Source organism: Mixophyes fleayi, chromosome 2, assembly GCF_038048845.1.
Source record: "Mixophyes fleayi isolate aMixFle1 chromosome 2, aMixFle1.hap1, whole genome shotgun sequence".
NCBI lineage: Eukaryota > Metazoa > Chordata > Amphibia > Anura > Limnodynastidae > Mixophyes > Mixophyes fleayi.
The window spans coordinates 257,241,068-257,262,913 of record NC_134403.1 but is presented as its reverse complement, the minus strand read 5'-3'; the positions used below and the strand labels follow the sequence as shown (position 1 = coordinate 257,262,913).

Sequence of the window (21,846 nt, the reverse complement as noted above, 5' to 3'; positions counted from 1 at the left end):
ACTCTCTAGGAAAAGAGTTTTAATACTTGTGAAACACATCTCATTATTTTATCTGACCATCTAGGAAGTGTTTGTTACATTGTTCCTCTCCCCCTCCTAGTGGTGGAACTACTATTGGTGAGGCAGGTGCTGTGCACCGGGGCCCATAGAGATAATGGAGCCCCTTCATGGCAGATGCAGAGGGTCGGGCCCGCTGTTCCCTCTTCCCCGGCCCCCTGCACCAGGGCCCACAGCTCACTAGTTCCGCCTCTGCCCCACCCCCTAAGTATAAGTAGAGAGCTATCTGACATATTATAATACTGCAGAAGCAGAGATCCTAAAATACTGGAAATTTAAAACTAGTCCAACTATAACGGAGTGGATTTCCAAAATAAACTTTACTATGCAGATAGCAGAAATCACATATAGGGGGCAGAGATGTGTACATCAAATGTGTCTGGCTACCCTGGTGGGAGTTTAAATACTCTGAGGCAGACAAGGACCTCCTGATACCTCCCAATATACTGTGTAAGAAATAGCTACACAAGTGAATGGCCAGAAAATGTTTGTATTAGAGAACAGTATTAGGAGGTCCTGATTGCTTAGAATATTGTGAGTTTTGTCCCACTCACCTGTAGATGTGCAATGGTGTTATCATGTAAGAGAAGGGGTTTAGGTAGCCTATAGCTTCAGAGTGATGTATAAATATGTGACATGAAACAGCATAAAAATACCAAATGCATACATCAACATATAATCAATAAACTAAAAATCAATTATCAATTAAAAGACAGAGGATGTTACAGCAGATCTTGCTGAGCAGACAAACAATGTGGCAACTGAACCCTATATAACTTCCTGATTAGTATACAATTTAAAGTAAGGTAGCTACTAAAGGACAATGTTATCATATAATGCTGGTTTATGGAGGAATACCCAGCAGCAATAGACAAAAATGAATCAATGCAAACAAAGCAATAGTAAATATTCACTAAAGTCATACCAGTTCTTTTCACACATTTCCTTCTTTCTTATGTACTTCGTGCTATATGTTTATTTGATAATGTGGGGCCAACACACAATGTTTCACAATCCTACTAAAAGCTGTGATCTTCTGTCAGGAGTCTGGAACACAAAAACACTGAGAACTGTTATAAATTGATGGCTGCATGCACCTGCTAATGTGTTTTCCACTGATCGGTTCCCAATACATGTAATGGCCTTTTCATTTATTTTTACTTTAAAAAATACTGTCTCTGTGATATTAGCTCTTAAGACAGAGAGGGGGGTATTTTGCTATAATTTTGAAATTCGACCAGCACCTCTAATTATCCAAGAGGTAATCCCACCTCTCCCTCTGGGCAGACAACCATTGAAGTTTATCAGTTTTAAAAATGGGAGGTTATATATACTTCCTCCAAGTGTTGGTCCTCCCGTTCCAATTCCTCACCTTTCAGTCTGGATCCTCGTGTAGAGGAGTTGACACTAGAGATAAGGGATCCCCTCAGGAAGGCTTTAAAAGCATCCTAAAGAATGGGGTTACCCACTGTATGTACATTAGTAGCAAAATATTCGTCCCACTGGGACACCAGATCAGATCCATGACCCAGCAGAGTTAGCCAGAAGGGATTACATTTCCAAAATGTTTGTCTCTTGGAGCTGTGGAGATTGATAGCAAGGGCCAGTGGGGAGTGGTCAGAAATCCCCCGAAGTAAATAAATCACATCAACATCGGCCGGCACCAGCCCTGTGGACAAGAGGCCCTTATTAATGCTGGAGAAGGCATGATAAGAGGCTGTGAAACAAGAGAACTGGTCATCCCTCAGATGTCTTAGATGACATCTTCCAACCACATCTTACACAATAATTGGACATATTTTTTGTTTTCCCCCCGAGTGACAGACCACCGTCACTCCTGCCATCTAATAGTAACGGTCATCAAAGCAGAGTAATGGAGTTTCAGGGCTTAAGGACATAAAGTCACTACGTTTTTAAAACAAATCACGATTGTAAGGAGGTGGAAAATATATCACCAGGAGAGGCAGCAGGGCAGAGTTAAACATACCCCTTATGTATACAAATTGGCCAAGTGGGTGTGATTGGACTGTATTCAGAATAAAATGAACTTGTTTCCAAATGAACAGTGACATTCCCCTAGAGCTAAAGGCATGGATTGCTTGATCTGACCACCCAAACCACTGCTTTTTAAGTGCGCACTATTTACCACCAAGCAATTGAGTTTCAGTAAGACAAATTACATCTGCATCATATTTTTTTAGTTGAGTTATAAGGAACGATCTCCTAACCTTGTCATTGAGGTCCTGACATTCCAAGATAATAAACGGAGGAGCCTGCTCCCAGGTGGCTCCGCCATAGTAGAAGATAATATATGGGGGGAACACATGAAAGGCCGTGCTACAAGCACTGCTAACCCAAGCTGACACAGACAACTTGACACCCATTTCCAGCAAAAGAAACAGCAAAGAAAAATAAAAAATGCAGTACATGACACATTACCTAATTCCACAAACAGACATAAAAAATTAAACATCCAAACTGTTTCCCAATCCCACCCTGTATACCCGAAACCAACTATGGCATACATGGATCCCAAACATTCCAACTAAATATCTTCCAACAAAAACTCTCCTAGGGGGGCAGAGTCAAACAAAAAAGAAGAAACCTGAAAAAAAGGGGACTAGAAATAGAAAAAGGGGGAGAAGGAAGGAGGTGGTAGGCCCTGACATCATGGTATTTCAAGTAAAATGGTCAAAGTGAATAATAGAAAATGATTCAAAATGCTTTGCAAACAGCAAATAAAACACAACAACAGATGGACATAGATAATATCAGACATATATAAAACACCATTAGAGTGAATCACAGAAATTTTAACTTAAGGCAGTATTATACGATGCCACTACCGTCCATCAGTAATAACATAGCAGAATGCAAAACATCCAGATAGGAATCAGCAATGAACATTGCGGTCTAGCCAGTCAACAACAGCCTGTGGGGATTTCAAAAAGTGAGTGGTGCCATCCAAGACCACCCTCAGCTGGGCTGGAAAGAACATGGCATAGAGTAACTGTAAATCCTGTCTTCGTCTTTTGACCTGTAAAATTTAAGCTCGATTCTTCTATATGTAAATAGAGAAATCTGGAAAAACAACCATCCTTTGTTCGTGGCACATCAATGGACCCTTGGTCCAGGCAAGATGAAGAATAGTATCTCTGTCCTTGAAATTAAGAATTTTTGCAATAAAGGTGCACGGGGGAGCACCAGGTGGCGGTCTCAGATTAGAAATACGGTGTGCCCGTTCAATGATCAATTGAGTAGTATCTCTTCCAAATAATTGAAGCAACCAATCCTCCATGAAGATCTCCGGGAATATATCTGTACAACCCAATATAAAGAATAATATGTGACATAATTGGACGGATTTCAAGACCAGCCTCATTTGCTATGTATAAATGTAGCACAACTGTCAGATTTTGGTTCACACATTAGCTCTTAAAGGAAAGATCCAATTGTTGCACATCATGTATATTTATAACATGTACTCTCCCTAATCATATGGTCCAAGAAAACACTGGGCTTAAATCACAGCATCTGCAGAGTTGTTGAATTGGCATCTCTTTCATCACATTTTTGGGCTGGTGCTACCTGAATAGGTCTGGTATCTACTCCCTGATCAAACAACTGCAGGCATCTTCTGGCCTCCCTAATACATATTTTCCCTAATACTTGCAAATAAGAATATTTTCCATTCTAACAAAAACTTATCACTACCATACTGCTCACTAGATCTGGTGTAACAGTCTTGGCAACCACTCCTAGTAGAACCTGATCCCAAACTTTATACAATTCCTTGCTTTTGTCTCATGCGGATGTTAAAGTTTCCTATAAAATGAAATGGGAAACAGACCTTGGAGATACCCTGGACCCGGAGGACTAGTCAGATATATAGATCAGGACAGCTAAATCCAGTATACCACTTACTGGTACCACGTTCCAGTAAGACTATGTTCTCAGATGTTTCCGAGAGGAAGCACACAGAAAGATACCCTTTTTCCTATCTGATGGTGCTGTCCCAAAATTTAGAGTTCCAAATTTAGAATCTTTGCAATTTTAGAAACCACTTATTTATGTTTTCTTAAAAGGAAACAATACAGCAACAGCTAGTTCTGAAAATCCCAGAAAGTAATCTCTTTTAAAATATATATATATTTTTTAAATAAATGTTCTTACTTAGACTGTTGATTGCTGCAGCCTCTCTTCTTCTTCCTAAAGCAGCAACTGGAACATAAGTGTGATGTCAGGCAACACCAGTAACTAACAGGGAGAGCGAGCAGATCACATGATCGCAGGGGCGGAGCTATTAGTGCCCTGCGATCCTGTTTAACAGCTGCCAGGCTCACAGAAGCAGGCATGCAGCAGCAGGGACGCAGAGGGGGACAGCCACCATCAGGTACAGTGAGCCTCCATGGTAAGCCCAGGCCCCACACGACCAGTACCCCCTGAACCCCCGTATTGGCGTCCCAGCGGGCAATTGAATCTCCTCCTTAGAGCATTCAATCGTCAAGAAAATTGAATATATCTGCCATTTTTGTTAAACAGTATCCTAATTACAAGGTGTGTAGTGTAAGGTGCAATGAACTGCATACCAATGACCTTAAGACACTTATTGTAACCCTGGTTCAAAACCTAGGTGTAAATTTATCAAGCTGCAGGTTTGAAAGTGGAGATTTTGCCTATAGCAACCAATCAGATTGTAGCTGTCATTTTGTAGAATGTACTAAATAAATGATAACTAGAATATGATTGGTTGCTATAGGCAACAGCTTCACTTTTTCAAATCTGCATCTTGATAAATTTACCCCCTAGAGTCCGCTCAGTGAACTTGAAATAGTCACTTTGTCTCCCTTTTTGTGTAACGCCAAGAAATATATTCTAAGTTGGTCAGCTGTGTGAATGTAAAAATTGTATGTCCTACATTAACATTAGCATACCTATTTTAAATAAGGTATATTGTAATAATATCTCTGGAATAATGTACTGCCCGCTGTAAAATCTAAGCATATTAGAAGCCGCAGGGGAGTTCGGGGCCATATGGAAGTTAGGGAACTTCAAAGGGATTTCTAATATCCTTTTTCATTTGCAGTACAGGGTTTTATTCCTTATAATACACTATTTTTATTTTGAAATAGAACAAGGTGTTTGTACAAGGTGATCCTTATATCCAGGTATGTTTTGCCTTCACTGACAGTTTTACATCCCATTATGTAACATTTTCACAATGAATCATGTGACATCAGTGATGACCTTAGTACTCAACAACTTTAAGACTACATTATTATAGGGTATTTTACATATATTCATGCCATTTGTGTAATATTTTTTATTATTTTATACTTCGAATGCATCTACTGTGATGCTGAGTGTAAGAAGAGTGTACGTGCTTGGTATAAATATTACAATCCTACTGTTATTATTGTTGTTGATCTGAAAGGTGTCCAAGTGCTTGTCAAATCAAAGGCTGACGAGTCTCCTGCTCATGAGACCTTACATTTTAGTTTGAAGAAGGATAGAACCAGAGCTGAGATAGGAGATGTTAGAAGATGTGACATTGCAGAAGACTTAAAACCACAATATAGAATTGATATTTTAACTGGAGAACGTCTTTAATAAGCTGACCAACTTTTCATGTATTGAGAAAGGGTCTCGCTCACAGAGAGAGGACAAACACGGATGATAAACCTGCCACTGATAACATGGTGGTAGAAATAGGAAGAGAGGAGAACAGCTTAAGTTTGCAGTAGAGAGAGCCTTCCCAAAGTCTCGCTAGGCATGTTTTTAGTTGATAATATAGCGCTACCATATTACACCGTGCTGTACAGTGAATATTTAGGGTCCATTTTGTCAGACTCTAATAAACCTCCCACTATGTTTTTTTAGAGAGTGGGTAGAAACCAAAGTACCCGGAACAAACCCATGCAAACATGTGGAAAACATACAAACTTCACACAGATATATATATTCTTACCAGGCCCTGGTAAGAATATATATATATATAAATATATATATATATATATATATATATATATATATACACACGCATGCACGCTTTGGATCATTGTCGAGTAGAAATATTAATTTTTGGACCCCATTTAAAGGTCTCTTGCAGACTACAGCAAAGTTTTTTTTTTTTTTTTACCACTATTTCCATATCTTGCTCAATCCATTTTGCCTCCTGTATTGACAAGTTTTCCACTTCTTGAAGCAGAGAGGCATAACCATAGTATGATACTACCAGCACCATGGTTCACAGTAAGGATAGTGGTCTTGGGATGATGCTCTATGGTTTGCATAAGCATGGCACATAGCCTTAAGGCCAAAAGGTTCAGTCTTGGTCGTACCATAGAATCTTCTTACATTTGGTGTGGGTCTTCCGTTCTGGTAAGCTCTAGGTGATCGTTCAAGTGAGGTTTCTTCAACAATAGTTTTCTCTTTGCCACCCTATCATGAAGAGCAGGTTTTTTTAAGTTCCTTGGCTTTATGTGACCGTTTCCCCCATCTCATCCATATAAACTTATAACTCTGTCAAAGTTTCCATAGACCTCTTAGGGCCTCTCCAACAAGTGTCCGTCTCGCAACGATGCTCAGTTTCTGAGGATGGCCTACTCTAGATAAATCCACTGTTATGCTATATTTTTATTTATTTTTTTATGATGGATTTGGCAGTGCTCCAGTAATATAAATATATATATATATATATATATATATATATATATATATATATTATTTTTTTTTCAATTTGGTGCATTTCAATAATCTTTCTGGGGTTTGCTTTGAATATTATTTGATCTTCATGATGAAGCTCTCATTTGGAAATGCACTAGTCAATTGTGGGACCTCTCACTGACAGGTGTATTTATTTTTAAATCAATTGTACACATGTAGTACAATCACTAAGTTAGGAGTTCAGTGAAAAGAAGTCTCCCATATTACCTGTACTATATCAGTGGAAAGGAACAGTAGGAGCCTGGCAGAGAACTGCTCCACCAATTGGAAAGTAGATCCAGGAGGTTGGTGTATTTCTGCAACCAGCAGAGGAGAATGAATTTCAGACAAAGAAGATGAGAAGGAAGGGATCAGCAAGTTGGGAGGAACAGTGCTTGGCCATTATTCTTACCCTATTATTTAAGAGTGCAGGATACATCAGATTTTCCATCTTAAAATGTGTTTGTTAGATTCCATGTGTTTGTATAGAATATATACTTTATTTGGCATTGTCCATACATAAATACTATGTGAAATGTTGTGACCTATGTTTCCAGTGTATTACATTTTAAGCAGAGCACGTTCCTGTGATAACAGTGCTTTCAAATGTGTGCTCATAAATTTGAATTTTATTGTATAGGTGAGGTCAATGACAACATACTGACTGTTGACCTAGTGGAGGAGACTGATGAAGGAAGTAATTTGAAGGATGAGAAGGATGAAATCGAAGATGTCACAGGTGAGGACCTATCATGGGAACATTGCACGCTGGAGCTACTCGTGTTGGTCAAATCCTCTTAGCAATGCTCTTTGTCGGGGTGTGTGTAGAAATAAATTCACTGATCAAATTGTGCTACAGTAAATTTAAAATGTTTATGCTTATATTCTGCAACAGATAACATACAGCGCAATATTTTAAAATGGAAAATCAAAATAAGCCACAGCCCGATCCACCAAGTCACACCCCCAGTTAGCAGTGGCCACACCACAAAGTGTACACTCTTACCCCTCTTCACCTTGGACAGATGGGAGTTATGAAGGACAGTTAGGGGGCCTGATTCAAGCAAAAAATCTGCCAGTTTCACTATGGGTATTGGCAGCATTGTAAAGTAAGACCTTGGTTCGCCTTCACTCCTGGTACTGCTGTTGACCATAGGTGGTAGTCTACATATAGACCCTGTAAAAATGTGGCAGTCCCAGGAATGATTCCTATTAGCTGCATTGAAGACTCATTGGCTTCCTTTGTTAACCAGTACAAATACCAGCCAGTAGGGTTTTTGTTGAGTAGATAGGGCTCAGGACAAAGATGAAAGACTTATGTGAATACTGCACATAAAAGTTTCACCCACTACTAAACAAAGTAGCAATACTCTACAATTTATAAAGAAGATGGACTATAGCGCACTATAAAATGGCATTTTACCTGCAGATTAGTTAGTGTTTCCACCAGAAGGTGATAGCACTTGTTATCATAGAGCTCTTTATGATGAGCACATCCTCCAGGTCACTGAAGCACTGGAAACATCAAAAATAAACATTCTGTGTGTTTGAGCCCTTCAAATGGACACATCCAAAAAACCACAAACCAATTCAACTGCATATTCTCCAAATTAATATAATTCTCTCCCACCCCTAAAGGTAAACTCAGTCAATATTGGTTATTAAAAACATTTTTATGTAGCTAAAAACTTAGACTTGACGTCCCATGCTTGGTGGTGGAATGTCACTCTGCATCAAAAATCAACATTACTTACTCATTAACAGGATGAGAAGATATAATGACATAACTATCCCTCTTTCCTCTGCTCTGCAGAATCCCCTGCTCTCTTAGCTGTGTGCTGGGCATCGCCTGGTGACATGGGGTAGGTCTCAAGCACACAGTTAGTCTATTCTGCTGCCTTCCACACGCTGCTCCCTCCTCCCCGCATACATGGCAGTACAGTACCCAGAATTACTGTAAACATAAATATATGTGGGATGTGGGATTTGTTGGCCACTTAACGCATTTGAAAATTCATTGATGGGAGGGATCTGCATGACATGGGGGACCCTGCACAAATGCCCACCCTGGCTCCACCAGCAGTGGATAGAATAGATAACCCTTCACTTTTACAGTATCCAGAAAGGCTACTGATGAAATGAGTTTAATCTGGGAAAATTCCACAATTTCTATTGCCACTAAAAACTCACTAATTGCATTGTTTGTGGCTTCACTCAATTTCAATGTTGCTTGCAGTTTTCTCTAGCTCAAGTGCTCAGTACAATATAATTCAGGACTCTGATTTTTGTTTTTAAATGAAAAACAAGACAAAAACCCTAGCAAGGTCTTTCCTTGCATTGTCAGCTAAACCAGAAAAAAAATGAAATCTGATTCCTCAGTGGAGCTTGAAAGTACTTGTGTGTTAAGCAGACAGCCAAAAACTTCTCTACGCTGTTACCTATATTAAAGTAATTCTATTGTTTTCAAATAAGCATTGCCCAATCAATTGTATGTGTATCCAAAGCACATGGTGGTTTATTTTTAGCAGATGTAAATAGTCAACAATTCAATACATTATTATATTATGATAAAGTACAGTACAGCACAGCCAATGCCAAAAGATAAATACATACATACCGCTGCAATCGCTGCGCCTCCATGGGTCCCAAAGGAACAGTATATCTTTTAGATAACTGTGGTCAGAGTAGACTGGACTAGCAGCTGCAGCTGTGATCGTATATATTCATTCAGTGTTACAGAGAACAATGCAAACGACGTAGCTTGCTTCCATAGGTCCAGACAAAGGGTATCTCCAGGACAAACAGTTCATAGGCTGATTCAATCTAAGGAATCCAAAGGAGTCGTCTCTCCAGGGGGTCTGCTCCTTTCATAGCCAGCATCATACAAAAGGTTTATTCTCTAATATAAATAACTAAAGTATAAAATGTGCTCTCTTCGCCGACTGCACCGGACAGCTGCTGATGATTAGGGCTTCAATATGATATTAGGCATGACACCTTTCCTATAACCTAAACCTTTAATAACACTGAAGTGTACATATAATCAATGTCTATGTATATATATATATATATATATATATATATATATATATATATATATATATAAACTAATAATAAATCAAATGCTATCTGCTCATAAATTACAGTGTAACGGAACCAATATGAATATGAATTGTATAATTAACTAAATGTTGTAATGCGGTTGTGTGCGTGCGTATTTTACCGTGCGGTCGCATCACGCCACGTGTTACATGGCGTACGCTTCGCAATAAGCACGGCAAACCAATATTAAACCAATATACTTTCGTTCATCCAATTATACGACTTCAACAGTCCACCTTCACCCTTTGATAGTATAATAAACTATCACCTTAAAGATGTTATATGCAGGATCTCAGTACCACGTTTCATTGTTAAGTAATACAAATCCCCCTTGGTGTATGACCACGCTGTTTGTAGATCTAAACAAGTTATCATAAGAGAGAGTCTTAATCCTCTAAACGATTTCTTCTTTTACTATAAACCGTACACTTCGGGAGCTTGGAGATAACCTTTTGCATGCCCTTCAAGGGTGCAATAAAACACTTAATACATTATTTGGAAAGGTACAAGGTACAATAGAACATGTATCAGCTATACAGAATTCTCTACTACAGTTCTTCAAGTTTAACAGGTTCTTCTGTCCAACGCATGTCTTTAAGCTCAGAATACATGTAAACACTTCATGTTCATCAATAGCATCATCCTATGTCTATCAATAATGTCATATGCAATCTCCTTCAGCTTGCGTTAATATACACACTCCTAATAATGTCATCAGTTCTTTTCATCAACACTTGTGGGCGGGCTATTGTCTGTTCGTTCTTCCCAGTACCCCAATACTCAGATTGAACAGTGATCGGTTTGCAAAGCATTGTGAGACTTCAGACTAAGGGACCTAGGTGTCCTACTTTTTTCCCTAGTGACCTCCCACCTATAGTTCGGGTACCTCAAGAATATTTAGTGGAAAGAGAACTAATCCTACTTGATATAATCACTGAGGCACGTGTGAGCACGCCCAGCACTTTGTTTGGCCTAAAACCTTACCCTCCCAAGAATGATAATCATTCTCAAGGATGCCTGCTCAAGTCCGAATATTACTGGACTGGCATCGCTGGGTGTATCTCTTTTCTAACCATGGGGTCGCCGTACTTACGGACGTAATGCTACTCAGACAATAGTCCCTCGCACTTTCTCCAAGCTCCAAGGTTTCCAAATTTTCCTTTACCCCTGAATTGAATAGAGTAATTGGCTGGACCGATTATGCTACTAACTTCTCCTTCATCCCCAATACCTCCTTATCATTACCTGAACCAGTCTCTGTCACCTGCTAATAATCAAAAGAATTAACCACCCTGAGAAGAGAATGAAATGAGAGAACACAAAACAGGAAAACTACAACTTCATGCTGGACAACAGTCTTAGCCTTTGGCTCAGGTGCTACTAACTGCATTCGAGGCCTTCCAGTACAGACTCATGAGTGCCCTTGGACCCTTCTCTAAATGTTGGCCCCTCTGCAGTAGGTGTAATGGGCACCAGTGTGTCTCTGCTACCCTTGAAGCCGTGATGCTGGTAGCCTACACCTGGTACCTGTCTGTCAAATAACCTGAGCCTAAGAAATGACTGCTCCACAACTTACTCTCCCGATCCAACATCCTGACAGTTAGTGTGACCTTTCAGGAAACAGTGTTTTGGACGTTCTTGGTTGCTGTCTCACTATTCACCTTCTCTCAAGATCTAACCTAGCCTCCCAGTTACAATCACATCTCATGAGAGGTCAAGAACATTTCAAAAGCTGACAGGTTAGGAGTCTGCCCAGGAGTGATCTTTTGGTAGCGGGATAGGACTAGTGGCCGAAGCTATCTGTCCCTTCAATCAAGTTCCAACTCTTATTCTATTCAATTCGTTCTACCGAGTACCACTACTTTATGTTCACACTGGTTTATGGCTAATTGAAAGTATGTGATTTGTTACCACTACTCATACATTATACATCTATTATTAATAACATGAATACCCCTATCATCTATTATAACTCTAGGACTATCACATTAAATAACAAAAGTTTTGAGTATGACACAGTAATACATTAGACACATTTCAATACACCTCTACCCAGACATATTTCATTGGTACACTGTCACTCACCGGACTGTGAGTGCTTCTTCCCGGACATTTAGGAACCGTGGCCGTCCTCCATCCTGAGGGACTGCGCATGCGCAGCCCTTTCTATACCTCCAGTGTATGTTCCTTTAACTTAATTGGCAGATCAGGCAACCTCCCTATATTAAGCACCTGTGGTCAACACCACGTTGCCTGATCTTGGAGTCTCATTCCCCATGAGTCTCTGAAGGTGTTCCTGTGTTTCCTTGTTTATTCAGCCCTGCTGATTCCTGTGGTTTCCAAACCACTTCTACCTCTGTGGTTTCCAAACCACTTCTGCTACTGTGGTTCCCATACCACTTCTATCATCTACTGTATCATCGTGACTGTGAGCTGATTCCTATCCGCTGCCTCCGTGCACTACAGTCTTCTAATCACTTCAACTCTACCATGTATCATTGGGACTGTTAGCTGATGCCTATCCGCTGCCTCCGTGCATTACAGGCTTCAACCACATCCACTCACCTGTTCATGATTGTGACTGCCAGCTGATTCCTATCCGCTGCCTCCGTGCACTACAGGCTTCAACCTGCAACTCGTCTGTGTTTCATCATCGTGACTGTTTGGCTGATTCCTATCCGCTGCCTCCGTGCACTACAGTCTTCAACCTGCAACTCGTCTGTGTTTCATCATCGTGACTGCTAGCTGATTCCTACCCGCTGCCTCCGTGCACTACAGTCTTCAACCTGCAACCCGTCTGTGTTTCATCGTGACTGTTTAGCTGATTCCTATCCGCTGCCTCTGTGCGCTTCAGTCTTCAGTCCTTGTCAACTCTACCGTGTTTCCTTGAGTCTGCTGCCACTATTGCTACCCGCTACTCTCCGTGATCATCTGTTCCAGTTCAACTCTGCTCCGGTGTCCCATCGTTACTGCACCTGCTGGTTGCTATTGGTTACCTCCGTGTTCCCGCAGAGACCCGCTGCTGTTACTTCTCAGCGCTACTCATCCATCTACTGCTGATCCGCTCTCCACGCCTTCCTGTGTTCCCTGCTGGTCTACCTACCTGTGCGCTGCACCTGCTAGACCCCTGCTTCACCCATCCAGGGACTTGTATCCTGCTGGCCTCCTGCCCTTCAGGTATCTCTGCACTCCTGTCTGACTGCCTTCTCCTGAACCACGGTATGCATACTTCCCATTGACTGTGCTGTGTATTGCATACCTTGCTGGACTGTGTTGGTTCTCCTCTGGAGTGTACTATCCGCTGAGTCTATTGCCATCATTGACTGTGTTGGTTCTCCTCTGGAGTGTACTATCTGCTGACTCTACTGCCATCATTGACTGTGTTATCTCATGCCGGATTACTTCAAGAGACTTTCTATATTGGCAGTGTTGTTCAGTCATTTATACATTTATATTGTGCATATTATTGTGGATCAAAGTCAAGGTGCCCGTGTATATATTGTGTTGCAGTCTCTCCCCGTGCACCTCCTCACATATATATTCAGTAGTACAACTTGCTAGTGGCAGACCACTGACTCCTGTTTACAGTTTCACCTGTTCCAGTATCCTCTCACATAGCAGTGGTACAACTTGCTAACGCAGACCACTGACTCCCCGGATACCTCCTCTTGGATTCCATTCCTTCACTCAGACAGCGGTACAACTTGCTATCCGCAGACCGCTGACTCTCATCACCTCCTCGTTTCTGTTGGACATTCCTCCTCACTATAGCAGTGGTACAACTTGCTACCGCAGACCACTGACTACCTTCACGTGTCCTTTGTCCATACAGTTCCTCGTGTATTACTACCTCCATATTGCCAGTGCTGCTAGTCATAGACTTTCCTGAGCATCTCATCATCTGCTATTTCCTGTTCCGTGATCACCCTGCTACCAGAGTACCATATTACCACCTATACTGCTCTGGTAAGCCTATCACCTGGTGATCCCTGGGTAAAGACTCCTAGTGCCCGTGACAGTAAGATCAGGCCATGACAGACCCAGATACGGAACCTACTGCTAAAGAGATGCTGCAGCATCTGGTCAGCCGTGTGGAGCAACAGGATGCTCGCCAACAGCTGTTACTTCAATGTTACCAATCGTTAACCTCCCAAGGAACATCTGGACAGACTGTTACAGCTAGTATTGAAGCTCCTGTGCTTTCCTCCGTTTCCCCAGTGCCATCCCAGGTGTCTACAGCTCCTACGCTTCACCTGCCTACTCCGTCAAAATATGACGGGGACCCCAAAACTTGTAGAGGTTTCCTTAACCAATGTTCAGTCCATTTTGAACTCCAACCTCAAAATTTTTCTACCCATCGTTCCAGAGTGGCCTATCTTATCTCATTGTTTTCTGGACAAGCCCTGGCTTGGGCCTCCCCTCTGTGGGAAAGAAACGATCCAATTCTACAAGATAGTGCCAAATTCATTTCCACGTTCCGAAGTGTGTTCGATGAACCAGGTCGTGTGACCTCCGCTGCTTCCAGCATTCTTCGTTTGCGACAAGGCTCCCATACAGTAGGACAGTATGTCATTCAATTTAGGATCTTAGCCTCTGAACTTCAGTGGAACACTGAAGCATTAGTTGCCGCCTTCTGGCAGGGGCTCTCCGATAAAATTAAAGATGCACTGACTACCCAAGAGCTTCCTTCGTCACTAGAAGATTTGATCTCTCTTTGCCATCGTGTAGACATGAGATTTCGTGAAAGAGAATCTGAGAAAACAACTTCTGCTAAAGCACCTCTTCGTTTAAACCCTCAATTTCGTCCAGTTTCACCTTCTGTGATTCCCATGGAGATAGGACGTTCCAAATTATCTTTAGAAGAGAGGAAACGAAGAGTAAAGAATAGACTCTGTATCTATTGTGCTGATTCCACACATATGCTCAGTTCTTGCCCTAAGAAATCGGGAAATGCCAGGCCCTAACTAGTTCTGGAGAGGTGAAGTTAGGGTCCCTGGAGTCCTCTCCATTGTCTATGAAATCTAAAGTCTGCGCTTTCGATGTTACGATTTCCTTTGCTACCAAATCCTTTGAGTCACAGGCATTGATTGATTCCGGAGCAGCAGGAAATTTCATTTCTAAATCACTAGTGAATCAATGGTCCCTACCAGTGATCACTTTAAAAACACCCATTACTGTGACGGCTATAGATGGATCACGTCTCATCAATGGTCTCATCACCCAGAGTACGTCTCCAGTAACCCTTCAGATTGGTGTACTACACCATGAAGAAATTTCGTTTTTAATTCTTCCTGTTACGACAAGTCCGATTGTCTTAGGCCTTCCATGGCTTCAATGTCACTCTCCCCAGATTGACTGGCGCACCCCTCAAGTTACGTCTTGGGGGCCTGAATGTCACCATCGTTGTCTCTCTCAAGTTATTCCTCTTAAAGTACAGCAATCTTCCATCTCATCTTCCTCCCCGGGACTCCCTCCTCAGTATGCTTCATTTGCCGATGTGTTTGATAAAGCTCAGTCTGAACGTCTTCCTCCTCATCGTTCTTGGGATTGTCCGATCGACCTTCTACCTGGCAAGACTCCTCCCAGGGGTCGGGTCTATCCTCTCTCGTTACCTGAAACTCAAGCCACATCTGAGTACATACAGGAGAATCTCCAGCGTGGGTTCATTCGACCTTCCACCTCTCCCGCTGGAGCTGGGTTCTTCTTCGTCAAAAAGAAGGATGGATCATTACGCCCTTGTATAGATTTTCGTGGACTCAACGCCATTACTATCAAGAATCGGTATCCCATTCCGCTGATCACTGAGCTATTTGATCGCATCAAGGGAGCTCGGATATTTACTAAGTTGGATCTTCGTGGTGCCTACAATTTAATTAGAATCCGTTCCGGTGACGAATGGAAGACCGCGTTTAACACCAGAGATGGGCATTACGAATATTTAGTAATGCCCTTCGGGCTGTGTAATGCCCCCGCGGTTTTCCAGGGTTTCATCAATGAGATCTTTCGGGACTTATTATATGTATGTGTCGTTGTCTACCTGGACGACATATTGATCTTCTCACAGGACCTGCCTTCTCATCACCAACATGTGGCAGAGGTCCTCTCCAGACTACGGAAAAACTCGTTGTTCTGTAAATTGGAAAAATGTTCATTCGAGTTACCCCAGATTCCATTCTTGGGGTATATAGTTTCCGGAGTTGGCCTGAAGATGGATCCAGACAAAGTAAATGCTGTACTACATTGGCCTCAGCCAACTACTCTTCGTGCCATCCAGCGTTTTTTAGGTTTTGCCAATTACTATAGACGCTTCATTCAAGACTTCTCATCCATTGCATCTCCCATTGTGGCCTTAACTCGGAAAGGGGCTAATACTAAGCAATGGTCATCTGAGGCTCTCCAAGCCTTTCAAATCCTCAAAGAGTCCTTCTCGTCTGCTCCCATTCTGCGACAACCTGATGTGACACTCCCCTTCTTCCTAGAAGTAGATGCCTCTAATGTGGGCTTAGGAGCTATTCTCTCCCAACGCTCGGAGCAACAAAAATTACATCCTTGTGCCTTCTACTCTCGGGGTCTTCTGCCCGCAGAGAAAAACTATACTATCGGGGACAAGGAGTTGCTGGCCATCAAAGCTGCATTAGAGGAATGGAGATACTTGTTGGAAGGAGCTCGCCATCCGGTGACGATCTTCACGGATCATAAGAACTTGTCATATTTGCAATCTGCTCAATGCTTGAACCCTCGTCAAGCAAGATGGTCTCTTTTCTTTTCCCGTTTTGAATTAATTATAACCTTCAAACCAGCTGCTAAGAACAAGAAAGCTGACGCTCTATCTCGAGCTTTTGTGACGTCCTCTGATGTAGAAGAGGTTCCCAACCATGCTATTCTAGACCCCAAATGTATTTCTCTGGCTGCTTCATCCACCAAAATGCTACCATTTGGGAAGACCCTCGTGCCTCCTACTCTGAGGAGGAAAATCCTTTCGTGGTTCCATGCCTCTCGTTTTTCTGGACACGCCGGTGAACATAAGACCTTTGAGATTCTCTCTCGTAGTTACTGGTGGCCTTCAATGAGGAGAGACGTCAAAGAGTTTATTGCTTCCTGTGATTTATGTTCTCAGTTCAAATCCTCCCGCAGAACTCCAGCAGGGTTGCTGCGACCACTACCCATTCCGTCCAAGCCTTGGACCCATATTAGTATGGATTTCGTTACTGATTTGCCACCAAGTAAGAATCACAATACTATTTGGGTAGTGGTAGACAGATTTTCGAAGATGGCTCATTTCGTCCCTCTGTCCGGTTTACCTTCCTCGTCTACTCTGGCTGAACATTTCATTAAAGAAATCTTCCGCATCCATGGATGTCCGTCTGAGATTGTGTCAGATAGAGGAGTACAATTCGTTTCCAGATTCTGGCGGGCCCTTTGTAAAACCTTGGGCATACGATTAGCACTCTCATCGTCTTACCATCCGCAATCTAACGGACAAACGGAACGAGTCAATCAAGATCTTGAGACTTTTATTAGGATGTTCTCTTCAGCCAACCAAGACAACTGGGTAGAATTGCTCCCTTGGGCTGAATTCGCCCATAACAACATGTACCATGAGTCATCATCCAAAACTCCATTCTTTGTGGTCTACGGTCACCATCCGTCTTTTCCGGAATTTCCTGCCCTCCCGCCCACCCAAGTTCCTGCTGTGGAGACTGCTTGTCAGACCTTCAAAAATATCTGGTCTCAGGTCAAAACCTGTTTAAAGAAGACATCTAACAAATATAAGTCTTTCGCAGATAGGAAGAGGCGGGCTATTCCACCACTAAAAATTGGAGATCGTGTCTGGTTATCTACCAAAAATATTCGTTTGAAAGTTCCATCTATGAAATTCGCCCCTCGTTTTATTGGTCCATATAGGATCATTCAAGTTATCAATCCAGTATGTGTTAAACTTCTTCTTCCTAAGAATCTTCGGATCTCCAATGCCTTCCATGTGTCCTTGCTCAAACCTCTCATCATCAACCGTTTCTCGACTCCTTCCTCAGCACCGCAGCCAGTTCAAGTTCATCAGGAGGAGGATTTCGAGATTACTGAGGTATTGGATGCAAAAATTTCGCGAGGAGTCCTCCGTTTCCTCGTTCATTGGAAGGGCTTTGGTCCTGAAGAGCGTTCATGGATCAAAGCTGAAGATCTTAATGCTCCTGCCCTTCTGAAGAAGTTTTATTCCAAAAATCCGGACAAGCCCGGTTCCAGGCGTTCTGTGCCCACCTTTAAAAGGGGGGGTACTGTCACTCACCGGACTGTGAGTGCTTCTTCCCGGACATTTAGGAACCGTGGCCGTCCTCCATCCTGAGGGACTGCGCATGCGCAGCCCTTTCTATACCTCCAGTGTATGTTCCTTTAACTTAATTGGCAGATCAGGCAACCTCCCTATATTAAGCACCTGTGGTCAACACCACGTTGCCTGATCTTGGAGTCTCATTCCCCATGAGTCTCTGAAGGTGTTCCTGTGTTTCCTTGTTTATTCAGCCCTGCTGATTCCTGTGGTTTCCAAACCACTTCTACCTCTGTGGTTTCCAAACCACTTCTGCTACTGTGGTTCCCATACCACTTCTATCATCTACTGTATCATCGTGACTGTGAGCTGATTCCTATCCGCTGCCTCCGTGCACTACAGTCTTCTAATCACTTCAACTCTACCATGTATCATTGGGACTGTTAGCTGATGCCTATCCGCTGCCTCCGTGCATTACAGGCTTCAACCACATCCACTCACCTGTTCATGATTGTGACTGCCAGCTGATTCCTATCCGCTGCCTCCGTGCACTACAGGCTTCAACCTGCAACTCGTCTGTGTTTCATCATCGTGACTGTTTGGCTGATTCCTATCCGCTGCCTCCGTGCACTACAGTCTTCAACCTGCAACTCGTCTGTGTTTCATCATCGTGACTGCTAGCTGATTCCTACCCGCTGCCTCCGTGCACTACAGTCTTCAACCTGCAACCCGTCTGTGTTTCATCGTGACTGTTTAGCTGATTCCTATCCGCTGCCTCTGTGCGCTTCAGTCTTCAGTCCTTGTCAACTCTACCGTGTTTCCTTGAGTCTGCTGCCACTATTGCTACCCGCTACTCTCCGTGATCATCTGTTCCAGTTCAACTCTGCTCCGGTGTCCCATCGTTACTGCACCTGCTGGTTGCTATTGGTTACCTCCGTGTTCCCGCAGAGACCCGCTGCTGTTACTTCTCAGCGCTACTCATCCATCTACTGCTGATCCGCTCTCCACGCCTTCCTGTGTTCCCTGCTGGTCTACCTACCTGTGCGCTGCACCTGCTAGACCCCTGCTTCACCCATCCAGGGACTTGTATCCTGCTGGCCTCCTGCCCTTCAGGTATCTCTGCACTCCTGTCTGACTGCCTTCTCCTGAACCACGGTATGCATACTTCCCATTGACTGTGCTGTGTATTGCATACCTTGCTGGACTGTGTTGGTTCTCCTCTGGAGTGTACTATCCGCTGAGTCTATTGCCATCATTGACTGTGTTGGTTCTCCTCTGGAGTGTACTATCTGCTGACTCTACTGCCATCATTGACTGTGTTATCTCATGCCGGATTACTTCAAGAGACTTTCTATATTGGCAGTGTTGTTCAGTCATTTATACATTTATATTGTGCATATTATTGTGGATCAAAGTCAAGGTGCCCGTGTATATATTGTGTTGCAGTCTCTCCCCGTGCACCTCCTCACATATATATTCAGTAGTACAACTTGCTAGTGGCAGACCACTGACTCCTGTTTACAGTTTCACCTGTTCCAGTATCCTCTCACATAGCAGTGGTACAACTTGCTAACGCAGACCACTGACTCCCCGGATACCTCCTCTTGGATTCCATTCCTTCACTCAGACAGCGGTACAACTTGCTATCCGCAGACCGCTGACTCTCATCACCTCCTCGTTTCTGTTGGACATTCCTCCTCACTATAGCAGTGGTACAACTTGCTACCGCAGACCACTGACTACCTTCACGTGTCCTTTGTCCATACAGTTCCTCGTGTATTACTACCTCCATATTGCCAGTGCTGCTAGTCATAGACTTTCCTGAGCATCTCATCATCTGCTATTTCCTGTTCCGTGATCACCCTGCTACCAGAGTACCATATTACCACCTATACTGCTCTGGTAAGCCTATCACCTGGTGATCCCTGGGTAAAGACTCCTAGTGCCCGTGACATACACCAGTGTATACTTGAGGATCCTGCATGGTGGTAATTGGATGACGTGTATTTGTTTTACCTGGAGGAAAACCCATCAGCAGGAGGGATATGGGATGGCTCTATTGGTCTACCTTGTCCATCTCTCCAGAGTCCACCAGACTCCTCACCACATCTCTTCACCTTCCAGACAGTTTATCCCTCAGGTAACACAAATCTTCCTATATTAACCAATATGTGTATGCGTGCATGTGTGTGTGTGTGTTCACATTTTAAAACTAAAACAATACAACGAAAAACAAAACAAAACATAGATTTGTTAGCTGTCACATAAAACCCTGCTGTCTATTTGACAGCTATGTTCTCCCTGGTGTGACAGCCATGTATGGTCGTGTGTGTAAGTGTTGACTTTACTAGCAGCTACTTCAGTTGGTAACTGTGTCACTGTATAAAGTCCTCTATGTAGTGTCCTAATCATGTGCTGGTATTGCTATAAAACGATTTCTCAGTCACCTCAACATCGCCCCCTAGACTAGAAAAATGCTGAAGACCAATGTATATCAATCGATTTTCCCTCTGCCAACTCACATGTCATTCTCAGTACCTCACATTCAGCTACTTGACTAAGTGGGAAAGGCAAAGGGGTCTATTTCTATAACACTTCCTTCAAATATAACAGTATCCAGTACATGCCTGTCTAACAGTGAATTAATATAAAACATGAAAATTCTACATTTTCTAGGGTTACACATTATGTCGTATCTTGTGGTAAAAATCCTACTCCAATGTTCTATACAGAGATGCATATCTGTATGCCTAACCTCCAGCAATCTCCTATCCACCCTTTGTGCCTCCATATAAAGGCACATTTTTGTACAGGAGGCACGAATCTTAAAACAAAAAAAACAAAACAGATATGCAATCTATAAAACATGAATCGTATTTCCACAACAGAACCTTTCTGCTTAAAAATCAGCAGTTTCTATACACATGAAAACAAAACCCCTGACTGTTTCTGTAACTCATGTCAATCTAGTGTGTGTATCTCTGAATTTGTCTTATGTAAAAAAAAAAAAAAAAATGTTTTAGCCCCATTGTTGAGACTGTGGGGTAAATGTATCAAGCTGAGAGTTTTCCGGCGGGTTTGAGAAACCAATCAGATTCTAACTATCATTTATTTAGTACATTCTACAAAATGATAGCTAGAATCTGATTGGTTGCTATAGGCAATATCTCCACTTTTCAAACCCGCCAGAAAACTCTCAGCTTGATACTGTCACTCACCGGACTGTGAGTGCTTCTTCCCGGACTATTAGGAACCGTGGACGTCCTCTATCCTGAGGGACTGCGCATGCGCAGCCCTTTCCAAACCTTCAGTGTATGTTCCTTTAACTTAATTGGCAGATCAGGCAACCTCCCTATATTAAGCACCTGTGGTCAACACCACGTTGCCTGATCTTGGAGTCTCATTCCCCATGAGTCTCTGAAGGTGTTCCTGTGTTTCCTTGTTTATTCAGCCCTGCTGATTCCTGTGGTTTCCAAACCACTTCTACCTCTGTGGTTTCCAAACCACTTCTGCTACTGTGGTTCCCATACCACTTCTACCATCTACTGTATCATCGTGACTGTGAGCTGATTCCTATCCGCTGCCTCCGTGCACTACAGTCTTCTAATCACTTCAACTCTACCATGTATCATTGGGACTGTTAGCTGATGCCTATCCGCTGCCTCCGCGCATTACAGGCTTCAACCACATCCACTCACCTGTTCATGATTGTGACTGCC

At 42.7% G+C, this 21,846-nt stretch overlaps 1 long non-coding RNA gene across 1 annotated transcript in view; it reads left to right on the top strand.

Moving 5' to 3' along the window:
* The first annotated feature begins 4,390 nt into the window (after window positions 1–4,390).
* The window catches only part of LOC142140353 (uncharacterized), a 64,918-nt gene continuing 47,462 nt past the window's right edge, over window positions 4,391–21,846 (top strand). Inside the window, exons 1-2 of the long non-coding RNA XR_012688429.1 lie at window positions 4,391–4,614; window positions 7,403–7,501. This is a non-coding gene — a long non-coding RNA (uncharacterized LOC142140353). The remainder of the gene's footprint in view (window positions 4,615–7,402; window positions 7,502–21,846) is intronic.